Source organism: Callionymus lyra, chromosome 13 (assembly GCF_982586985.1).
Source record: "Callionymus lyra chromosome 13, fCalLyr1.hap1.1, whole genome shotgun sequence".
Classification (NCBI taxonomy): Eukaryota; Metazoa; Chordata; class Actinopteri; order Syngnathiformes; family Callionymidae; genus Callionymus; species Callionymus lyra.
Window position 1 is genome coordinate 6101117 of NC_141830.1, and position 23025 is coordinate 6124141.

The 23025-nt window shown below is 41.4% G+C and overlaps 13 non-coding genes and 1 pseudogene across 13 annotated transcripts; 13 read left to right on the forward strand and 1 right to left on the reverse strand.

Moving 5' to 3' along the window:
- Positions 1–502: 502 nt before the first annotated feature.
- Positions 503–667, forward strand: LOC148067122 (U1 spliceosomal RNA). The gene has a single exon (XR_015713266.1). It is a non-coding gene; the product is annotated as a U1 spliceosomal RNA (small nuclear RNA).
- Positions 668–1858: 1191 nt separating this feature from the next.
- trnay-gua (transfer RNA tyrosine (anticodon GUA)) lies at positions 1859–1945 on the forward strand. Its single transcript is given in 2 exon segments — positions 1859–1895; positions 1910–1945. It is a non-coding gene; the product is annotated as a tRNA-Tyr (tRNA).
- A 1682-nt stretch (positions 1946–3627) lies between these two features.
- On the forward strand, positions 3628–3700 carry trnaa-agc (transfer RNA alanine (anticodon AGC)). The gene has a single exon. It is a non-coding gene; the product is annotated as a tRNA-Ala (tRNA).
- Positions 3701–4292: 592 nt separating this feature from the next.
- Positions 4293–4365, forward strand: trnaa-agc (transfer RNA alanine (anticodon AGC)). Its single transcript has one exon. It is a non-coding gene; the product is annotated as a tRNA-Ala (tRNA).
- A 766-nt stretch (positions 4366–5131) lies between these two features.
- LOC148067126 (U1 spliceosomal RNA) lies at positions 5132–5296 on the forward strand. Its single transcript, XR_015713267.1, has one exon. It is a non-coding gene; the product is annotated as a U1 spliceosomal RNA (small nuclear RNA).
- A 249-nt stretch (positions 5297–5545) lies between these two features.
- On the forward strand, positions 5546–5632 carry trnay-gua (transfer RNA tyrosine (anticodon GUA)). Its single transcript is given in 2 exon segments — positions 5546–5582; positions 5597–5632. It is a non-coding gene; the product is annotated as a tRNA-Tyr (tRNA).
- A 1745-nt stretch (positions 5633–7377) lies between these two features.
- LOC148067128 (E3 SUMO-protein ligase ZBED1-like) lies at positions 7378–9989 on the reverse strand (annotated as a pseudogene).
- A 599-nt stretch (positions 9990–10588) lies between these two features.
- trnaa-agc (transfer RNA alanine (anticodon AGC)) lies at positions 10589–10661 on the forward strand. The gene has a single exon. It is a non-coding gene; the product is annotated as a tRNA-Ala (tRNA).
- A 1419-nt stretch (positions 10662–12080) lies between these two features.
- On the forward strand, positions 12081–12153 carry trnaa-agc (transfer RNA alanine (anticodon AGC)). Its single transcript has one exon. It is a non-coding gene; the product is annotated as a tRNA-Ala (tRNA).
- A 2905-nt stretch (positions 12154–15058) lies between these two features.
- On the forward strand, positions 15059–15131 carry trnaa-agc (transfer RNA alanine (anticodon AGC)). The gene has a single exon. It is a non-coding gene; the product is annotated as a tRNA-Ala (tRNA).
- A 778-nt stretch (positions 15132–15909) lies between these two features.
- LOC148067132 (U1 spliceosomal RNA) lies at positions 15910–16074 on the forward strand. The gene has a single exon (XR_015713268.1). It is a non-coding gene; the product is annotated as a U1 spliceosomal RNA (small nuclear RNA).
- Positions 16075–18503: 2429 nt separating this feature from the next.
- Positions 18504–18668, forward strand: LOC148067133 (U1 spliceosomal RNA). Its single transcript, XR_015713269.1, has one exon. It is a non-coding gene; the product is annotated as a U1 spliceosomal RNA (small nuclear RNA).
- Positions 18669–19800: 1132 nt separating this feature from the next.
- Positions 19801–19887, forward strand: trnay-gua (transfer RNA tyrosine (anticodon GUA)). The gene is given in 2 exon segments: positions 19801–19837; positions 19852–19887. It is a non-coding gene; the product is annotated as a tRNA-Tyr (tRNA).
- Positions 19888–21574: 1687 nt separating this feature from the next.
- trnaa-agc (transfer RNA alanine (anticodon AGC)) lies at positions 21575–21647 on the forward strand. Its single transcript has one exon. It is a non-coding gene; the product is annotated as a tRNA-Ala (tRNA).
- The last annotated feature ends 1378 nt before the right edge of the window (positions 21648–23025 follow it).

A 23025-nucleotide genomic window follows, 5' to 3' on the forward strand; every position in this document is an offset into this window, starting at 1 on the left:
GCGACGGATAAGCGGGTGACGATGGATGGATGGATGGTGTTCTCTCAAGCAACAACTAGGACAAAACAGTTGTCTGTTAAAGTTGTGTTCACAAGTTTTGTTGCAATCCTGGTTTGAAACTTTGGGATCTGTGACCTTCAATAGCTCAGTTGGTAGAGCAGAGGACTGTAGTGGTCACTTCAGGCATCCTTAGGTCACTTTTTCAAATCATTAACTAGGAAGTTTTTAGTTTTGCACCTCACCACCAGAGGGGGGTTAGCTCAGATGGTAGAGCGCTCGCTTAGCATGTGCGCTGTTCTTGCAATGCATCCTGGGTAAAGTTCTTATTCTTCCTGGTAAATGTGTTTAAACGTCTTTAGTTTGTACATTTTCTCACACATGTAATGAAGCTTTTATTCAGGAACAGCGTTTGATTATATTAATACTATTATATTGTATTATTCTCCACCAGTGTGTGTGTTGTGCTCACGAGTCACTGCAGTACTGCAGGCGTGTACAACTCATACTTACCTGGCAGGGGAGATACCATGATCAAGAAGGTGGTTCACCCAGGGCGAGGCTCAGCCATTGCACTTTAGGTTGTGCTGACCCCTGCGAATTCCCCAAATGTGGGAATCTCGACTGCATAATTTCTGGTAGTGGGGGACTGCGTTCGCGCTCTCCCCTGATCTCGTTGTACAAAGAAAGCTGTTTCATGTCTTCTGAATATAACCATTTGCATTACATGCTGCTGTCACTAGTGATGGCGAGATGAAGCCTCATGAAGCACTGAAGCCTCCCAGCCGAGTAGTTCATCTTTGGAGCAAAGCCTCGTGAGGCTTCATTTGCACGACCATGCCATCATGTGGACAATTGGGAGCATTGCATCTTTGTGCGCAAATGATTCTGATATTAAAAAATGTGCTTGACAACCTTGTTTTTTTTTAAATAATTATTCATTTTTATTTAAATGGTCGTCTCCAAGCTCTCATGCAGGCCCTATAATGCCTCAGCATTGATGAAGTGTTGTTGTTGTATCCAATTTCCTGGGAACACAACAGACACTTCACCTTATCAAAATGAAAAAAAAAAAGATGGATATAAGTACAAGGCATGTCCAATGGAAACTATATATATATATACACCCATTATTATACTTTATATGTGTATATATAAAATATAATAATGGGTCTGTGTGTATATATGTATGTATATATATATATATACTGTATATAGTATATATAATAATGGGTGTGTGTCTGTGAGAATATATTAATCACAGGCTGTGATTCGCAGCCTATATTCCAACATCATTATACCTTTCTAGGAGAGATCTGCTCAAAATGCTGCCACACGGGGGAAAAACGCCTTTTTCTCGCCGGTTCCATGATACTAGTAGTAAACCAAAGTTTTCTATAGTCAACAATCCGCCAATCCAAGAGATGTTTCGTTTCCATTGCGTTTCGAGGCCACTTTTATTCTGAGTTTCGCGGGAAGTTCACGAGCGATTACCGAACTGGTCACGTGACGGTTCGGTTCGCGAGGCCTCGAACGTCATCACTACGTCACCACCTACGTAACCAACACACGCCTCGATACACGCTTCATGAAAAAATTCCTGGATTACTCGACACACGCTTCGAAGCCTCGACACAGTCGGTAACATCACTAACCATTTGCATTACATGCTGCTGTCACAGTCTTCAGGCTCACACACCAACAATCTAAAGAGGTCTTAGTTGACCAGCCTGTTATTATGGGCTTTTATTGTGAATTTTTCAAATCTGAGCCCTTTATTTTTACTCAACTACTTCCTGTTTTTCTCTGAAGCGACGACTAGGACGGAAGTGATTTGTCTGTTACATCAGTGGACATTTGACCTTCGATAGCTCAGTTGGTAGAGCGGAGGACTGTAGTGGTCACATCAGACATCCTTAGGTCGCTGGTTCAAATCCGGCTCGAAGGACTTTTTCTTTCAGTTGTGCTGACCTGCGATTTTCCCAAATGTGGGCTTCTGGACTGCATGAAGGACAATTTGACAGTGACAATCAGGAATAGTAAACAATACAATAATAATAGATAAAAAATAGTATCTTGCCTGTTACTTTCCAGAACTGCAGTGATGTGTATATCAGTTTTTGTGCTGCACCATCCGACCGACTCTCTCACAGCACTGGCATGAGAGCGGACCAGAGCTGCTTCCTCCATCGCATCAGGCTTCCCACAAGATGTGTATGGAAGTGTGCATCGCTAGCGCTGGTTCCTTGAGTGTTGAATCCCTTCAAACATGTATCAATCAATGACATTGAAATCATGCTAGATAATAAATATCATTCAAGTCACTAAACCGTTGTCTTGTCACTGAGCAGGGGAGTAATGTCCGTGACCGACTAGTTCGCTGTTTGTACGACATTTCTGGGATGAGGTGAGAAATGCATCACAACTGAATCAGTGCAACCACCTCTCACCTGCAGAGAACACAACAGAACTGCTGTTAAACAACAACGAAAAGTAGACGAAGAGGCTGGAAACCATTGTTTAATAACTTAAGGTTTGAATGTAACTAGTTAAAAATGAATAAAAAAAAACTGTTCTGTAACAAACAAAAGATAATTACATACATTAAAAAAAAATACTAAAACAAACATTGGAACATACTAAGGAGATTCACAATTAAACTATACATTATGAACGCATTTGTCTTATAAATTTATCCAAAAAACAACCTAAACTTTCCTTTGATAACGAAGGATAATGAAGATGTTTTCAAAGCACAGTAGTGTCGCGTTTATTTGTTAAATGGATCAAAATGAAGTCAAAGAATACAGAAACATGAACTTACCTCACTCGCTCTGATGAACGTCACAAATAAACATCTTCACTCAGTAGTAAACAAATGTAGCGGAGGAAGTACATGAGTGTGGGCAGGAGGCGGGAGAACATGATTGTTGGAGGGAGTGAGTGATTGGTCAAAAGAAATACCGACAGAGGGATGTGATTGGTCGGGAGCACAGAAGTTAGAGCAAAAGTAAGAGTTAAGTGATTGGTCATTTGTTCTTAAGTTGTACTTACGTTCACCTTACATTAGCAGACATGACAGAATACTGTAGGCGCATGCGAGAGGTAGCAGGTTCGATACCTTCATCCTCCTAAAATACTTATTTTCCAGCTGATTTATTAGTGCTGATCTCTATAAGTCCAGGGTCACCAGGTTTCTGGTGAATGTAAATCCTAACCCGTAAGACAAAGACATTCAGAACCAAATTCATTTCTTGACCCTGTGGATACTTCACTTGCTACTGAACAATAAAGCTGATGAATTAGTTTGTATTACTGGCAGAAACACAAACTTTCTACTCTAGATCAAAGAACAGAAGAAGTTGCTCAACAATTTTATTGCATTGACACAAAGGAAGAAGGATGTTAAGATGCTCAAGAATGAGAAGGAATAGGGCAATGATTTCTGAACCAAAGAGGCTCTGTCTAAGGGTCCAGAAATGAAAACAGTGCTTTGGTGTTGTACGCCCAGTACAGGCACTGGAAACCCAGGTACGATTGAAGGCTGCTTTATCGTACCAATTTCACTGGACAAGAATACCTGAACGCAAATGTCCATGACACCATGCAGTTCAGCAACCAACCACCAGAGGGGGATTAGCTCAGATGGTAGAGCGCTCGCTTAGCATGCGAGAGGTAGCGGGATCGATGCCCGCATCCTCCAGAATACTTCCTTTTCCTGCTTATTTTAAAGTGCCGATCTCCAAAAGAATATAGGTTAGAAAGAACTTTATTGTGAAGGCCTTGTACAAGATTTTTGGCTCTCTGCTGCTACAGAAGACATTTTCGGACACGCAGACCAGGGTCACCAAGTTGCTGGTGAATCCTAACACTGTGAAGCCAAAACCCTAAGACAGAGACCGTGGGAACCAAATACATTTCTTGATCCTGTTGATACCACTTGCTACTGAACTATAAAGTACATACAAACATTTATCTTACTGGAAGGAAAACAGACTTCCTACTAAAGATCATGGAAGAGCAAAAGGTGCTAAACAGTTATATGGCTTTGACACAAAGGAACAAGGATGTTAAGATGCACAAAAACTGTAAATGAACTGAGTAATAATATCTGAACCCAAGAGGATCTGTCTTAAGGTCCATCAATTTAAACAGGGCTTTGGTCTAGTGCGCCCAGTGCATGTACCGGAAACCCAGGTGAGATAGAGGCTGCTTTATCGTATCAATTTCACCAGATAAGAATGCCTGAATGAAAATGTCCAAGACACCATGCAGTTCAGAACTCAACCACCAGAGGGGGATTAGCTCAGATGGTAGAGCGCTCGCTTAGCATGCGAGAGGTAGCGGGATCGATGCCCGCATCCTCCAGAATACTTATTTTCTCACTTATTTAAAAGTTCTGACGTATAAAACAAGAGATTATATCTCTTCACTGGCATGGGAGCGTCTTGGAATCCCTCAGTCGGAGCTGGCAGATGTTGCGAGGGAGAAGGTCGTTTCGGGCTCTCTGTTGAAGCTGCTGCCCCCGCGACCAGGCGACGGATAAGCGGGTGACGATGGATGGATGGATGGTGTTCTCTCAAGCAACAACTAGGACTAAACAGTTGTCTGTTAAAGTTGTGTTCACAAGTTTTGTTGCAATCCTGGTTTGAAACTTTGGGATCTGTGACCTTCAATTGCTCAGTTGGTAGAGCAGAGGACTGTAGTGGTCACTTCAGGCATCCTTAGGTCACTTTTCAAATCATTAACTAGTTTTTAGTTTTGCACCTCACCACCAGAGGGGGGTTAGCTCAGATGGTAGAGCGCTCGCTTAGCATGTGAGAGGTATCTGATGCTGGTACAATCTTTTCATCTTTTAAAGATGTGTCAACCTTGGCTAAGTGACTGTTGTTTTCCTGAGGGGGGAGGGGAGCTCCTCTATGCACTGTTCTTGCAATGCATCCTGGGTAAAGTACTTATTCTTCCTGGTAAATGTGTTTAAACGTCTTTAGTTTGTACATTTTCTCGCACATGTAATGAAGCTTTTATTCAGGAACAGCGTTTGATTGTATTAATACTATTATATTGTATTATTCTCCATGAGTGTGTGTGTTGTGCTCACGAGTCACTGCAGTACTGCAGGCGTGTACAACTCATACTTACCTGGCAGGGGAGATACCATGATCAAGAAGGTGGTTCACCCAGGGCGAGGCTCAGCCATTGCACTTTAGGTTGTGCTGACCCCTGCGAATTCCCCAAATGTGGGAATCTCGACTGCATAATTTCTGGTAGTGGGGGACTGCGTTCGCGCTCTCCCCTGATCTCGTTGTACAAAGAAAGCTGTTTCATGTCTTCTAAATATAACCATTTGCATTACATGCTGCTGTCAGACTTCAGGCTCACACACCAACAATCTAAAGAGGTCTTAGTTGACCAGCCTGTTATTATGGGCTTTTATTGTGAATTTTTCAACTCTTAGAACTTTATTTTTACTCAACTATTTCCTGTTTTTCTCTGAAGCGACGACTAGGACGGAAGTGATTTGTCTGTTACATCAGTGGACATTTGACCTTCGATAGCTCAGTTGGTAGAGCGGAGGACTGTAGTGGTCACATCAGACATCCTTAGGTCGCTGGTTCAAATCCGGCTCGAAGGACTTTTTCTTTCAGTTGTGCTGACCTGCGATTTTCCCAAATGTATTCATCTGGACTGCATGAAGGACAATTTGACAGTGACAATCAGGAACAGTAAACAATACAGTATTAATAGATAAAAAATGGTATCTTGCCTGTGTACTTTCCAGAACTGCAGTGATGTGTATATCAGTTTTTGTGCTGCACCATCCGACCGACTCTCTCACAGCACTGGCATGAGAGCGGACCAGAGCTGCTTCCTCCATCGCATCAGGCTTCCCACAAGATGTGTATGGAAGTGTGCATCGCTAGCGCTGGTTCCTTGAGTGTTGAATCCCTTCAAACATGTATCAATCAATGACATTGAAATCATGCTAGATAATAAATATCATTCAAGTCATTAAACCGTTGTCTTGTCACTGAGCAGGGGAGTAATGTCCGTGACCGACTAGTTCGCTGTTTGTACGACATTTCTGGGATGAGGTGAGAAATGCATCACAACTGAATCAGTGCAACCACCTCTCACCTGCAGAGAACACAACAGAACTGCTGTTAAACAACAACGAAAAGTAGACGAAGAGGCTGGAAACCATTGTTTAATAACTTAAGGTTTGAATGTAACTAGTTAAAAATGAATAAAAAAAAACTGTTCTGTAACAAACAAAAGATAATTACATACATTTAAAAAAAATACTAAAACAAACATTGGAACATACTAAGGAGATTCACAATTAAACTATACATTATGAACGCATTTGTCTTATAAATTTATCCATAAAACAACCTAAACTTTCCTTTGATAACGAAGGATAATGAAGATGTTTTCAATGCACAGTAGTGTCGCGTTTATTTGTTAAATTGATCAAAATGAAGTCAAAGAATACAGAAACATGAACTTACCTCACTCGCTCTGATGAACGTCACAAATAAACATCTTCACTCAGTAGTAAACAAATGTAGCGGAGGAAGTACATGAGTGTGGGCAGGAGGCGGGAGAACATGATTGTTGGAGGGAGTGAGTGATTGGTCAAAAGAAATACCGACAGAGGGATGTGATTGGTCGGGAGCACAGAAGTTAGAGCAAAAGTAGGAGTTAAGTGATTGGTCATTTGTTCTTAAGTTGTACTTACGTTCACCTTACATTGGCAGACATGACAGAATACTGTAGGCGCATGCGAAAGGTAGCAGGTTCGATACCTTCATCCTCCTAAAATACTTATTTTCCAGCTGATTTATTAGTGCTGATCTCTATAAGACCAGGGTCACCAGGTTTCTGGTGAATGTAAATCCTAACCCGTAAGATAAAGACATTCAGAACCAAATTCATTTCTTGACCCTGTGGATACTTCACTTGCTACTAGGGCTGCCACAAACGATTATTTTGATAGTCGACTAGTCACCGACTATTTTTTTCGATTAGTCGACTAATCGGATAATGCGTAAATTTAATGCATAACATACATCTTATCGCACCAGCATGCAGCTGCTCTTATACAACAATCATTAGCTTTCAGCTTTAAGTGTTTAAGGTATATGCTAACTAAAAATGAAGACAATTAAAATGATAGTTCGTTAAAGCTTTAATGAAATATGTTTGTAACAAACAATTATTTAACTGTGTAGACAGTGCAAACAGGAACAGCTGAGTAAAAGGATCGGGCATTGGCCTTAACAACACAAAAATAAATAGGCCTACTTAAGGCTTAAAAAAGTGCATTTTTTGCTCAGTGCATTCAACTTTCCTACACTCTAACTATATAATCCAAAACTACACAATGCTCTTGTTCATAGCCAGGAAAGTTAGCATTTCTACACGTTTAGGCGAAAGGCTTGCTCTCTTTTGAGAGCAGATGTTCCCTGCTGCTGGGAAAATCCGCTCAGACGGGGTGGAGGTTGCAGGGATGCACAGAAAGGATTTTGCTAGCTTTGACAGCGTGGGGAAACGCCCCTCATTTTCACTCCACCATTTCAGAGGATCATCCTTTTTAGAGAGTGTGGCCTCTCCAAAGTACATCCGAACTTCACTGATCACAACTTGGATCTTGCGGTCCTCCTCAGATTCTCCTTCATTTTCACTCAAACTGTCTGTGTCAGACTGAAGGAGGGTTTCCAGAGCACTCTTTCTGCCTGAACCATTGGCCCTCTGCAGTTTTGCATCCTGTGTCCCAGTCGTTTTTCTTTCTTGTACAGCAAGCACTTCAACATACTCCTGCAATCTGTTGCCATCTTCAGGAGTCAAAAACTTCAGTTTTCTGTATCTGGGGTCCAAGGCCGCTGCAAGAATAACTGGATTTTCTTTGTCGGCTGAGATAGTGCAAACACTGCCCCATCTCTGTGTTATCCTTTTTCTGCACTGGTAATGAAAGATTTCCCTGAGCTTGTCTGGAATTGGCTTTGGTGTACAGCCCGTGTCAGCCCTCTGACCACCTGTGGAAGACCTGAAATGGTTGTGTACTGCTGTCCACTAAGGTAAACAGTAGCGGTCTCAAAAGGCGCCAACCCTTCCTTCAGTTCTTGAAGCAGTTCCCACTGCTCTGGCTTCAAGTCGAAGTAGTGTTTCCCCCTTTGAGTGACCTCGGGATCGGAGAGAGTGGCAGTGAGTGGCCAGCGTTGTTCGAGGAGTCTCTCTATCATATGGAATGTACTGTTCCATCTTGTACTGTCATCCTGGACCAGTGCATTTTTCTTAACATTCATTTGCTCCTGTTTCATCTTTAACTTTGTACTAGCCAGCTCACTTCTCTTAAAGTGCTCGACTAGCTGCCTAGCAGCACCTAGTGCTCTGCTGATGGTGTTTTCTTTGAGTGCAGTGTTGACTATTAGCTGGAGTGTGTGTCCAGCACAGCGGATAGAGGCCCATCCATGTTTTTCTTCAAGCAGTCGCATTGCTGCCACCATGTTGGAACCACTGTCATGAACTACTGCTTTTATTTTTCTGGGCAAAATGTCAAACTTTGCTAAAACCTCTTCCATCCATGTCATTATATTTGCACCAGTATGCCTCTCCTCAAGAGGCATGGTGGAAAGATTGAAGGTCTTCATCTTCCAATCTTCAGTCAGGAAATGGCAAGACACACCAAGGTAAGCCTCTGTTGCACGACTGGTCCACACATCAGCAGTCAGAGTGAGGGAACTTTTGATGCCTCTGAGGGTCTCCTTTACCTTAAAGACATGAGATGATTTGGAAGAATAGTAAGCATTAGGAAGAAAATTATATACAGTATCTTTTTTCATAACAATATTTGTCAGTTTATGCATCAAGCTTTACATTTATTTATTAATTCAATAATTCAGTTATCAAATACAGGCAAGTAGGTTAAATAATAAACGTGTGTGTGTGAGTGAGTGAGTGAGTGAGTGTGTGTGAGAGAGAGAGTGTGTGAGTGTGAGAGAGAGAGAGAGAGAGAGAGAGAGAGAGAGAGAGAGAGTGTGTGAGTGTGAGTGAGTGAGTGAGTGTGTGAGTGAGTGAGTGTGAGTGAGTGAGTGAGTGTGAGTGAGTGTGAGTGAGTGAGTGAGTGAGTGTGTGTGTGTGAGAGAGAGAGAGAGAGAGAGAGAGAGTGTGAGGGGGAGAGAGTGTGTGAGTGAGGGGGAGAGAGTGAGTGAGAGATCTATGAACTTTTAGGCTAATTATTAAATCATTTATTTATTTTAATGTGTTATTGTTACTTTGGCAATATTGTTTTATTACATTCATACCAATAAATCACATTGAAATTGAGAGAGAAAGAGAGACTGACCTTCTCAAAGGTTGCATGATATTTCTTCTCCATCAGTGTGGTGAAGTGGGATCTGCCTGGTAGGTAGTTGTCATGATAATCCGGGTTGAACTGTTTAATCATCTCTTTAAACCCGTCATCATCCACCATGGACAGTGGTCTCATATCCGTGACCAACATGTTCAGTATGGACCCAGTCAGGACATTTGCTTGCTGAGGAGTACATGTAGCTTTGTGACATAGGCGTCCATTGAAGAGGAACGTACTCTCTTGCCACTGAAACATAATGTTAGAAAACATTAGCGTTAACACGTTTCCTATTCAAAACACATCACTGTTATAACGTTACAAAAAACACATGAAATATGTGTGCTGCTAAGGCTAATGAATCAAATCGTCATCGCTAATGTCAACGTTTACGGCTAGTATCAATATAAATTAGCGCTGTTTACGCTAATGTTAGCAGCTATTTAGCCAGTTCGCTTACCTAGACGAAAGTCCCTCTTCATCGTCGTTGTGTGCATCCTTTTCAGGTGCTCGTGCATCGCACTTGTGCTGCCGTGAAAGGCAAGTTCTGCCTTGCAGATCTTGCATTGCACACATTTTTCTTTGTTTTTTTTAAATGCTCCCAAACTTTTGAGCTCCGCTGCCGCCGGGTAGCCATGATAGCCTACCAGAGCCTGTCTGATAATTCCGGTGACATCACGGTTGACGCAGATTACCACTACTGCGCTGCGCAAGTGTGTCAAGGACAGAAAGGCAGATGCAGCAGTGGAGGATGCCGCAGCAGTTTAGGGAGAAAAAACTAAGTAAAAAAAAAAAACCGACGCGGAGACTATTAAATTAGTTGTCGACTATTTTAATAGTCGACGTAGTCGTGACTAGTCGACTAATCGTGGCAGCCTTACTTGCTACTGAACAATAAAGCTGATGAATTAGTTTGTATTACTGGCAGAAACACAAACTTTCTACTCTAGATCAAAGAACAGAAGAAGTTGCTCAACTATTTTATTGCATTAACACAAAGGAACAAGGATGTTAAGATGCTCAAGAATAAGAAGGAACTGGGCAATGATTTCTGAACCAAAGAGGCTCTGTCTAAGGGTCCAGAAATGAAAACTGGGCTTTGGTGTTGTACGCCCAGTACAGGCACTGCAAACCCAGGTAAGATTGAAGGCTGCTTTATCGTACCAATTTCACTGGACAAGAATACCTGAACGCAAATGTCCATGACACCATGCAGTTCAGAAGTCAACCACCAGAGGGGGATTAGCTCAGATGGTAGAGCGCTCGCTTAGCATGCGAGAGGTAGCGGGATCGATGCCCGCATCCTCCAGAATACTTATTTTCTCACTTATTTAAAAGTTCTGATGTATAAAACAAGAGATTATACCTCTTCACTGGCATGGGAGCGTCTTGGAATCCCTCAGTCGGAGCTGGCAGATGTTGCGAGGGAGAAGGTCGTTTCGGGCTCTCTGTTGAAGCTGCTGCCCCCGCGACCAGGCGACGGATAAGCGGGTGACGATGGATGGATGGATGGTGTTCTCTCAAGCAACAACTAGGACAAAACAGTTGTGTTCACAAGTTTTGTTGCAATCCTGGTTTGAAACTTTGGGATCTGTGACCTTCAATAGCTCCGTTGGTAGAGCAGAGGACTGTAGTGGTCACTTCAGGCATCCTTAGGTCACTTTTCAAATCATTAACTAGGAAGTTTTTAGTTTTGCACCTCACCACCAGAGGAGGGTTAGCTCAGATGGTAGAGCGCTCGCTTAGCATGCGAGAGGTATCCCATGCTGGTACCCTAACCCTGCTAACCCTAACCCAAAAAACAACCTAAACTTTCCTTTGATAACGAAGGATAATGAAGATGTTTTCAAAGCACAGTAGTGTTGCGTTTATTTGTTAAATGGATCAAAATGAAGTCAAAGAATACAGAAACATGAACTTACCTCACTCGCTCTGATGAACGTCACAAATAAACATCTTCACTCAGTAGTAAACAAATGTAGCGGAGGAAGTACATGAGTGTGGGCAGGAGGCGGGAGAACATGATTGTTGGAGGGAGTGAGTGATTGGTCAAAAGAAATACCGACAGAGGGATGTGATTGGTCGGGAGCACAGAAGTTAGAGCAAAAGTAAGAGTTAAGTGATTGGTCATTTGTTCTTAAGTTGTACTTACATTCACCTCACATTGGCAGACATGACAGAATACTGTAGGCGCATGCGAGAGGTAGCAGGTTCGATACCTTCATCCTCCTAAAATACTTATTTTCCAGCTGATTTATTAGTGCTGATGTCTATAAGACCAGGGTCACCAGGTTTCTGGTGAATGTAAATCCTAACCCGTAAGATAAAGACATTCAGAACCAAATTCATTTCTTGACCCTGTGGATACTTCACTTGCTACTGAACAATAAAGCTGATGAATAAGTTTGTATTACTGGCAGAAACACAAACTTTCTACTCTAGATCAAAGAACAGAATAAGTTGCTCAACAATTTTATTGCATTGACACAAAGGAACAAGGATGTTAAGATGCTCAACAATAAGAAGGAACTGAGCAATGATTTCTGAACCAAAGAGGCTCTGTCTAAGGGTCCAGAAATGAAAACTGGGCTTTGGTGTTGTACGCCCAGTACAGGCACTGGAAACCCAGGTACGATTGAAGGCTGCTTTATCGTACCAATTTCACTGGACAAGAATACCTGAATGCAAATGTCCATGACACCATGCAGTTCAGCAACCAACCACCAGAGGGGGATTAGCTCAGATGGTAGAGCGCTCGCTTAGCATGCGAGAGGTAGCGGGATCGATGCCCGCATCCTCCAGAATACTTATTTTCTCGCTTATTTAAAAGTTCTGATGTATAAAACAATATCAAACTGCAGTTAAAACTTTGAAGCACAGGTGTCAAACCTGTCCAGCAACACACTGTGATGATTTTTGATCCAACCATTCAAGCACATATATTTAAATCAAAAGGGTGACTGAAGACTGTAACCAGTTGATTCTCAGTCAGGTGATGCAATTTAAGCCGATACTTAATTCTTTATCTCATGTTTAATTGACTAATTGTAACAAAAACCTGCATCTATGCCCTTTGGGTGTGTTTGACACCCCTGCTATAAAGTTGATGACCTTGTGAAGGCCTTGTACAAGATTTTTGGCTCTCTGCTGCTACCGAAGACATTTTCGGACAAGCAGACCAGGGTCACCAAGTTGCTGGTGAATCCTAACACTGTGAAGCCAAAACCCTAAGACAGAGACCGTGGGAACCAAATACATTTCTTGATCCTGTTGATACCACTTGTTACTAAACTATGAAGTACATACAAACATTTATCTTACTGGAAGGAAAACAGACTTCCTACTAAAGATCATGGAAGAGCAAATGGTGCTGAAAACAAAAATTCATGTGATAACAATACTACAAAATCCGATGGCATTTTGACATGTGACGTCACATGTATTTCCGGTTTTATTCTAAATAAAATGGTCCGGTGATTTTTTTTCCCAGATGCTATCTGATGTCGTTTTGTCTAATATCACATTGTTATCACATGCACTTCCGGTTCAATTTGCAATAAAATGGTTCGCTTATTTTTCCCAGACGCTATCTGATGTAGTTTTGTCTGGGGACTTTTATTTTGAAGGTTGACAAAGTTCGATCTGACGGAGGTTTGTCTGAGGCCGTTTGGTCTGATTCCTGACTATGTACATTCCCAAAGTTAGCAAAACTTTGTATTCTTGCTTTTTATTTTTTTTAAACGTGTTCATCTGTAAATCTTCTGCTTGAATTGTGAATTTCCGAACTCAGATAAATAAAACTATCTCTCTAATGTTCTTTATAAGTAAGATGTATTAAAGCCTAAGGCTGCTTCGTCTGACGGATGTTTTTCTGAGGCTGCTTCATCTGAAGGATGAAGCCGTTTGGTCTGATACCTGACGATGTCCTAAAATGTACACTGTACAGGTGAGATAGAGGCTGCTTTATCGTACCAATTTCACTGGATAAGAATGCCTGAATGCAAATTTACAAGACACCATGCAGTTCAGAAGTCAACCACCAGAGGGGGATTAGCTCAGATGGTAGAGCGCTCACTTAGCATGCGAGAGGTAGCGGGATCGATGCCTGCATCCTCCAGAAAAGCTATCTGGATACTTTTCCTGCTTATTTAAAATTCTCTAAAACAAAAAACCAGTTAAACCTTTGAAGCACAGGTGGGAACTGGCGATGAAATCTGCGAGCAACGTATACCAAGGAGACACGTTACCTCAGGGAACTAGAAATATTTAGGTTTAAATTCGGACGACAAATCCCAAAAACAGTAGAAACAACGACGGGAAACACTACAAATTCACACAGCCACCTTAGGAACCACCACAAGGTCCTTTTACAAATAATATCAGTCAACAACTCTGGTAAAGATGGGAAAGCGGAAGGCAACTTCAAAAACCGCAATAAAAAGTGTTGTTTGCTTCTGTCACTCCGTATGAAAACAATTCAAAGCAACACAAAGCGCTAACCGCAGCCGTTACGCGATGAATCGCAAAAAGCATACTTTCAGTCAATTCAGTGTGTAATGATGGCTTTTTGGATCTTATAAAGATATCAAGTGCCTTCTCACACGTACTTCACACACGTTGCAATCCCAGAGGCGTATGAAACTTGTGTCAAGACTGTAAAGGCAGAACTGAGTGAAGTGGATTTTTTAAGCTAGCACCACCGACATGTGGTCCAGTCGAACCACTGAGCCCTACATGAGTTTTACCCTCCACTTTTTGACAAAAAAATGGGAACTCAATACATGCTGCGTTGAAGTTTCTTGCACATATATTTAAACCAAAAGGGTGAGTGAAGACTGTAAATAGTTGATTGTAACTCTGTCAGGTGATGCAATCTTATGCCGATACATTCTTTAACTCATGTTTGCATGACTGTAATCTTGACCCTGTGTATACTTCACTTGCTACTGAACTATAAAGTACATACAAACATTTATCTTACTGGAAGGAAAACAGACTTCCTACTAAAGATCATGGAAGAGCAAATGGTGCTGAAAACAAAAATTCATGTGATAACAATACTACAAAATCCGATGGCATTTTGACATGTGACGTCACATGTATTTCCGGTTTTATTCTAAATAAAATGGTCCGGTGATTTTTTTTCCCAGATGCTATCTGATGTCGTTTTGTCTAATATCACATTGTTATCACATGCACTTCCGGTTCAATTTGCAATAAAATGGTTCGCTTATTTTTCCCAGACGCTATCTGATGTAGTTTTGTCTGGGGACTTTTATTTTGAAGGTTGACAAAGTTCGATCTGACGGAGGTTTGTCTGAGGCCGTTTTGTCTGATTCCTGACTATGTACATTCCCAAAGTTAGCAAAACTTTGTATTCTTGCCTTTTTTTTTTATTTTAAACGTGTTCATCTGTAAATCTTCTGCTTGAATTGTGAATTTCCGAACTCAGGTAAAGAAAACTATCTATCTAATGTTCTTTATAAGTAAGATGTATTAAAGCCTAAGGCTGCTTCGTCTGACGGATGTTTTTCTGAGGCTGCTTCATCTGAAGGATGAAGCCGTTTGGTCTGATACCTGACGATGTCCTAAAATGTACACTGTACAGGTGAGATAGAGGCTGCTTTATCGTACCAATTTCACCAGATAAGAATGCCTGAATGCAAATGTCCAAGACACCATGCAGTTCAGAAATCAACCACCAGAGGGGGATTAGCTCAGATGGTAGAGCGCTCGCTTAGCATGCGAGAGGTAGCGGGATCGATGCCCGCATCCTCCAGAATACTTATTTTCTCACTTATTTAAAAGTTCTGACGTATAAAACAAGAGATTATACCTCTTCACTGGCATGGGAGCGTCTTGGAATCCCTCAGTCGGAGCTGGCAGATGTTGCGAGGGAGAAGGTCGTTTCGGGCTCTCTGTTGAAGCTGCTGCCCCCGCGACCAGGCGACGGATAAGCGGGTGACGATGGATGGATGGATGGTGTTCTCTCAAGCAACAACTAGGACAAAACAGTTGTCTGTTAAAGTTGTGTTCACAAGTTTTGTTGCAATCCTGGTTTGAAACTTTGGGATCTGTGACCTTCAATAGCTCCGTTGGTAGAGCAGAGGACTGTAGTGGTCACTTCAGGCATCCTTAGGTCACTTTTTCAAATCATTAACTAGGAAGTTTTTAGTTTTGCACCTCACCACCAGAGGGGGGTTAGCTCAGATGGTAGAGCGCTCGCTTAGCATGTGAGAGGTATCTGATGCTGGTACAATCTTTTCATCTTTTAAAGATGTGTCAACCTTGGCTAAGTGACTGTGGATTGTTGTTTTCCTGAGGGGGGAGGGGAGCTCCTCTATGCACTGTTCTTGCAATGCATCCTGGGTAAAGTACTTATTCTTCCTGGTAAATGTGTTTAAACGTCTTTAGTTTGTACATTTTCTCGCACATGTAATGAAGCTTTTATTCAGGAACAGCGTTTGATTATATTAATACTATTATATTGTATTATTCTCCACGAGTGTGTGTGTTGTGCTCACGAGTCACTGCAGTACTGCAGGCGTGTACAACTCATACTTACCTGGCAGGGGAGATACCATGATCAAGAAGGTGGTTCACCCAGGGCGAGGCTCAGCCATTGCACTTTAGGTTGTGCTGACCCCTGCGAATTCCCCAAATGTGGGAATCTCGACTGCATAATTTCTGGTAGTGGGGGACTGCGTTCGCGCTCTCCCCTGATCTCGTTGTACAAAGAAAGCTGTTTCATGTCTTCTAAATATAACCATTTGCATTACATGCTGCTGTCACTAGTGATGGCGAGATGAAGCCTCATGAAGCACTGAAGCCTCCCAGCCGAGTAGTTCATCTTTGGAGCAAAGCCTCGTGAGGCTTCATTTGCACGACCATGCCATCATGTGGACAATTGGGAGCATTGCATCTTTGTGCGCAAATGATTCTGATATTAAAAAATGTGCTTGACAACCTTGTTTTTTTAAAAATAATTATTCATTTTTATTTAAATGGTCGTCTCCAAGCTCTCATGCAGGCCCTATAATGCCTCAGCATTGATGAAGTGTTGTTGTTGTATCCAATTTCCTGGGAACACAACAGACACTTCACCTTATCAAAATGAAAAAAAAAAAAGATGGATATAAGTACAAGGCATGTCCAATGGAAACTATATATATATATATACACCCATTATTATCTTTTATATATATATATATATATATATATATATATATACATATATATATATATACTTTATATCATACTTTATATGTGTATATATAAAATATAATAATGGGTCTGTGTGTATATATATATATATATATATATATACGTATATATATATATAGTATATATAATAATGGGTGTGTGTCTGTGAGAATATATTAATCACAGGCTGTGATTCGCAGCCTATATTCCAACATCATTATACCTTTCTAGGAGAGATCTGCTCAAAATGCTGCCACACGGGGGAAAAACGCCTTTTTCTCGCCGGTTCCATGATACTAGTAGTAAACCAAAGTTTGCTATAGTCAACAATCCGCCAATCCAAGAGATGTTTAGTTTCCATTGCGTTTCGAGGCCACTTTTATTCTGAGTTTCGCGGGAAGTTCACGAGCGATTACCGAACTGGTCACGTGACGGTTCGGTTCGCGAGGCCTCGAACGTCATCACTACGTCACCACCTACGTAACCAACACACGCCTCGATACACGCTTCATGAAAAAATTCCTGGATTACTCGACACACGCTTCGAAGCCTCGACACAATCGGTAACATCACTAACCATTTGCATTACATGCTGCTGTCACAGTCTTCAGGCTCACACACCAACAATCTGAAGAGGTCTTAGTTGACCAAGCAGTTATTATGCGCTTTTATTGTGAATTTTTCAACTCTGAGCACTTTATTTTTACTCAACTACTTCCTGTGTTTTTCTCTCGAGCGACAACTATGACGAAAATCCTAACCTGTAAGACAAAGACATTCAGAACCAATTTCATTTCTTGACCCTGTGGATACTTCACTTGCTACTGAACTATAAAGCTGATGAATAAGTTTGTATTACTGGCAGAAACACAAACTTTCTACTCTAGATCAAAGAACAGAAGAAGTTGCTCAACAATTTCATTGCATTAACACAAAGGAACAAGGATGTTAAGATGCTCAACAATGTGAAGGAACTGAGCAATGATTTCTGAACCAAAGAGACTCTGTCTAAGGGTCCAGAAATAAAAACTGGGCTTCGGTGTTGTACGCCCAGTACAGGCACTGGAAACCCAGGTAAAATTGAAGGTCGTGGAAATAAGTCAAATGAGGTGGTTCGGGCATCTCTTGAGGATGCCCCCCAGGCACCTCCCTTTGAAGGTGTTCCAGAAGCGTCCAGCTGGGAGGAGACCAAGGGGTCGACCCAGGACCAGGTGGAGAGATTATATCTCTTCACTGGCATGGGAGCGTCTTGGAATCCCTCAGTCGGAGCTGGCAGATGTTGCGAGAGAGAAGGTCGTTTCGGGCTCTCTGTTGAAGCTGCTGCCCCCGCGACCAGGCGACGGATAAGCGGGTGACGATGGATGGATGGATGGTGTTCTCTCAAGCAACAACTAGGACAAAACAGAGTTGTCTGTTAAAGTTGTGTTCACAAGTTTTGTTGCAATCCTGGTTTGAAACATTGGGATCTGTGACCTTCAATAGCTCCGTTGGTAGAGCAGAGGACTGTAGTGGTCACTTCAGGCATCCTTAGGTCACTTTTCAAATCATTAACTAGGAAGTTTTTAGTTTTGCACCTCACCACCAGAGGGGGGTTAGCTCAGATGGTAGAGCGCTCGCTTAGCATGTGAGAGGTATCTGATGCTGGTACAATCTTTTCATCTTTTAAAGATGTGTCAACCTTGGCTAAGTGACTGTGGATTGTTGTTTTCCTGAGGGGGGAGGGGAGCTCCTCTATGCACTGTTCTTGCAATGCATCCTGGGTAAAGTTCTTATTCTTCCTGGTAAATGTGTTTAAACGTCTTTAGTTTGTACATTTTCTCGCACATGTAATGAAGCTTTTATTCAGGAACAACATTTGATTGTATTAATACTATTATATTGTATTATTCTCCACGAGTGTGTGTGTTGTGCTCACGAGTCACTGCAGTACTGCAGGCGTATACAACTCATACTTACCTGGCAGGGGAGATACCATGATCAAGAAGGTGGTTCACCCAGGGCGAGGCTCAGCCATTGCACTTTAGGTTGTGCTGACCCCTGCGAATTCCCCAAATGTGGGAATCTCGACTGCATAATTTCTGGTAGTGGGGGACTGCGTTCGCGCTCTCCCCTGATCTCGTTGTACAAAGAAAGCTGTGTCATGTCTTCTGAATATAACCATTTGCATTACATGCTGCTGTCACTAGTGATGGCGAGATGAAGCCTCATGAAGCACTGAAGCCTCCCAGCCGAGTAGTTCATCTTTGGAGCAAAGCCTTGTGAGGCTTCATTTGCACGACCATGCCATCATGTGGACAATTGGGAGCATTGCATCTTTGTGCGCAAATGATTCTGATATTAAAAAATGTGCTTGACAACCTTGTTTTTTTTAAATAATTATTCATTTTTATTTAAATGGTCGTCTCCAAGCTCTCATGCAGGCCCTATAATGCCTCAGCATTGATGAAGTGTTGTTGTTGTATCCAATTTCCTGGGAACACAACAGACACTTCACCTTATCAAAATGAAAAAAAAAAGATGGATATAAGTACAAGGCATGTCCAATGGAAACTATATATATATATATATATATACACCCATTATTATCTTTTATATATATATATATATATATATATATATATATATATATATATATACTTTATATGTGTATATATAAAATATAATAATGGGTCTGTGTGTATATATATATGTATATATAATCACAGGCTGTGATTCGCAGCCTATATTCCAACATCATTATACCTTTCTAGGAGAGATCTGCTCAAAATGCTGCCACACGGGGGAAAAATGCCTTTTTCTCGCCGGTTCCATGATACTAGTAGTAAACCAAAGTTTTCTATAGTCAACAATCCGCCAATCCAAGAGATGTTTCGTTTCCATTGCGTTTCGAGGCCACTTTTATTCTGAGTTTCGCGGGAAGTTCACGAGCGATTACCGAACTGCTCACGTGACGGTTCGGTTCGCGAGGCCTCGAACGTCATCACTACGTCACCACCTACGTAACCAACACACGCCTCGATACACGCTTCATGAAAAAATTCCTGGATCACTCGACACACGCTTCGAAGCCTCGACACAGTCGGTAACATCACTAGTCTTAGTTGACCAGACAGTCTTATGATGGGCTTTTATTGTGAATTTTTTCACTCTGAGCACTTTATTTTTACTCAACTATTTCCTGTGTTTTTCTCTGAAGCGACGACTAGGACGAAACAGATTTGTCTGTTACATCAGTGGACATTTGACCTTCGATAGCTCAGTTGGTAGAGCGGAGGACTGTAGTGGTCACATCAGACATCCTTAGGTCGCTGGTTCAAATCCGGCTCGAAGGACTTTTTCTTTCAGTTGTGCTGACCTGCAATTTTCCCAAATGTATGCATCTGGACTGCATGAAGGACAATTTGACAGTGACAATCAGGAATAGTAAATAATAAAGTATTAATAGATAAAAAATAGTATCTTGCCTGTGTACTTTCCAGAACTGCAGTGATGTGTATATCAGTTTTTGTGCTGCACCATCCGACCGACTCTCTCACAGCACTGGCATGAGAGCGGACCAGAGCTGCTTCCTCCATCGCATCAGGCTTCCCACAAGATGTGTATGGAAGTGTGCATCGCTAGCGCTGGTTCCTTGAGTGTTGAATCCCTTCAAACATGTATCAATCAATGACATTGAAATCATGCTAGATAATGAATATCATTCAAGTCACTAAACCGTTGTCTTGTCACTGAGCAGGGGAGTAATGTCCGTGACCGACTAGTTCGCTGTTTGTACGACATTTCTGGGATGAGGTGAGAAATGCATCACAACTGAATCAGTGCAACCACCTCTCACCTGCAGAGAACACAACAGAACTGCTGTTAAACAACAACGAAAAGTAGACGAAGAGGCTGGAAACCATTGTTTAATAACTTAAGGTTTGAATGTAACTAGTTAAAAATGAATAAAAAAAAAATTGTTCTGTGACAAACAAAATATAATTACATACATTTAAAAAAAAATACTAAAACAAACATTGGAACATACTAAGGAGATTCACAATTAAACTATACAGTATGAACGCATTTGTCTTATAAATTTATCCAAAAACTACCTAAACTTTCCTTTGATAACGAAGGATAATGAAGATGTTTTCAAAGCACAGTAGTGTCGCGTTTATTTGTTAAATTGATCAAAATGAAGTCAAAGAATACAGAAACATGAACTTACCTCACTCGCTCTGATGAACGTCACAAATAAACATCTTCACTCAGTAGTAAACAAATGTAGCGGAGGAAGTACATGAGTGTGGGCAGGAGGCGGGAGAACATGATTGTTGGAGGGAGTGAGTGATTGGTCAAAAGAAATACAGACAGAGAGATGTGATTGGTCGGGAGCACAGAAGTTAGAGCAAAAGTAAGAGTTAAGTGATTGGTCATTTGTTCTTAAGTTGTACTTACGTTCACCTTACATTGGCAGACATGACAGAATACTGTAGGCGCATGCGAGAGGTAGCAGGTTCGATACCTTCATCCTCCTAAAATACTTATTTTCCAGCTGATTTATTAGTGCTGATGTCTATAAGACCAGGGTCACCAGGTTTCTGGTGAATGTAAATCCTAACCCGTAAGACAAAGACATTCAGAACCAAATTCATTTCTTGACCCTGTGGATACTTCACTTTCTACTGAACAATAAAGCTGATGAATAAGTTTGTATTACTGGCAGAAACACAAACTTTCTACTCTAGATCAAAGAACAGAATAAGTTGCTCAACAATTTTATTGCATTAACACAAAGGAACAAGGATGTTAAGATGCTCAACAATGTGAAGGAACTGGGCAATGATTTCTGAACCAAAGAGGCTCTGTCTAAGGGTCCAGAAATGAAAACAGTGCTTTGGTGTTGTACGCCCATTACAGGCACTGGAAACCCAGGTAAGATAGAGGCTGCTTTATCGTACCAATTTCACTGGACAAGAATACCTGAACGCAAATGTCCATGACACCATGCAGTTCAGCAACCAACCAACCACCAGAGGGGGATTAGCTCAGATGGTAGAGCGCTCGCTTAGCATGCGAGAGGTAGCGGGATCGATGCCCGCATCCTCCAGAATACTTATTTTCTCGCTTATTTAAAAGTTCTGATGTATAAAACAATATCAAACTACAGTTAAAACTTTGAAGCACAGGTGTCAAACCTGTCCAGCAACACACTGTGATGATTTTTGATCCAACCATTCAAGCACATATATTTAAACCAAAAGGGTGACTGAAGACTGTAACCAGTTGATTCTCAGTCAGGTGATGCAATTTAAGCCGATACTTAATTCTTTATCTCATGTTTAATTGACTAATTGTAACAAAAACCTGCATCTATGCCCTTTGGGTGTGTTTGACACCCCTGCTATGAAGTTGATGACCTTGTGAAGGCCTTGTACAATATTTTTGGCTCTCTGCTGCTACCGAAGACATTTTCGGACAAGCAGACCAGGGTCACCAAGTTGCTGGTGAATCCTAACACTGTGAAGCCAAAACCCTAAGACAGAGACCGTGGGAACCAAATGCATTTCTTGATCCTGTGGATACCACTTGCTACTGAACTATAAAGTACATACAAACATTTATCTTACTGGAAGGAAAACAGACTTCCTACTAAAGATCATGGAAGAGCAAATGGTGCTGAAAACAAAAATTCATGTGATAACAATACTACAAAATCCGATGGCATTTTGACATGTGACGTCACATGTATTTCCGGTTTTATTCTAAATAAAATGGTCCGGTGATTTTTTTTCCCAGATGCTATCTGATGTCGTTTTGTCTAATATCACATTGTTATCACATGCACTTCCGGTTCAATTTGCAATAAAATGGTTCGCTTATTTTTCACAGACGCTATCTGATGTAGTTTTGTCTGGGGACTTTTATTTTGAAGGTTGACAAAGTTCGATCTGACGGAGGTTTGTCTGAGGCCGTTCATTCTGAGGCTGCTTCGTCTGACGGAGGTTTTTCTGATGCCGTTTGGTCTGATTCCTGACTATGTACATTCCCAAAGTTAGCAAAACTTTGTATTCTTGCTTTTTTTTTTTTTTTTAAACGTGTTCATCTGTAAATCTTCTGCTTGAATTGTGAATTTCCGAACTCAGATAAATAAAACTATCTATCTAATGTTGTTTTGTATTAAAGCCTAAGGCTGCTTCGTCTGACGGATGTTTTTCTGAGGCTGCTTCATCCGAAGGATGAAGCCGTTTGGTCTGATACCTGACGATGTCCTAAAATGTACACTGTACAGCTGAGATCGAAGGCTGCTTTATCGTACCAATTTCACCAGATAAGAATGCCTGAATGCAAATTTACAAGACACCATGCAGTTCAGAAGTCAACCACCAGAGGGGGATTAGCTCAGATGGTAGAGCGCTCACTTAGCATGTGAGAGGTATCTGATGCTGGTACAATCTTTTCATCTTTTAAAGATGTGTCAACCTTGG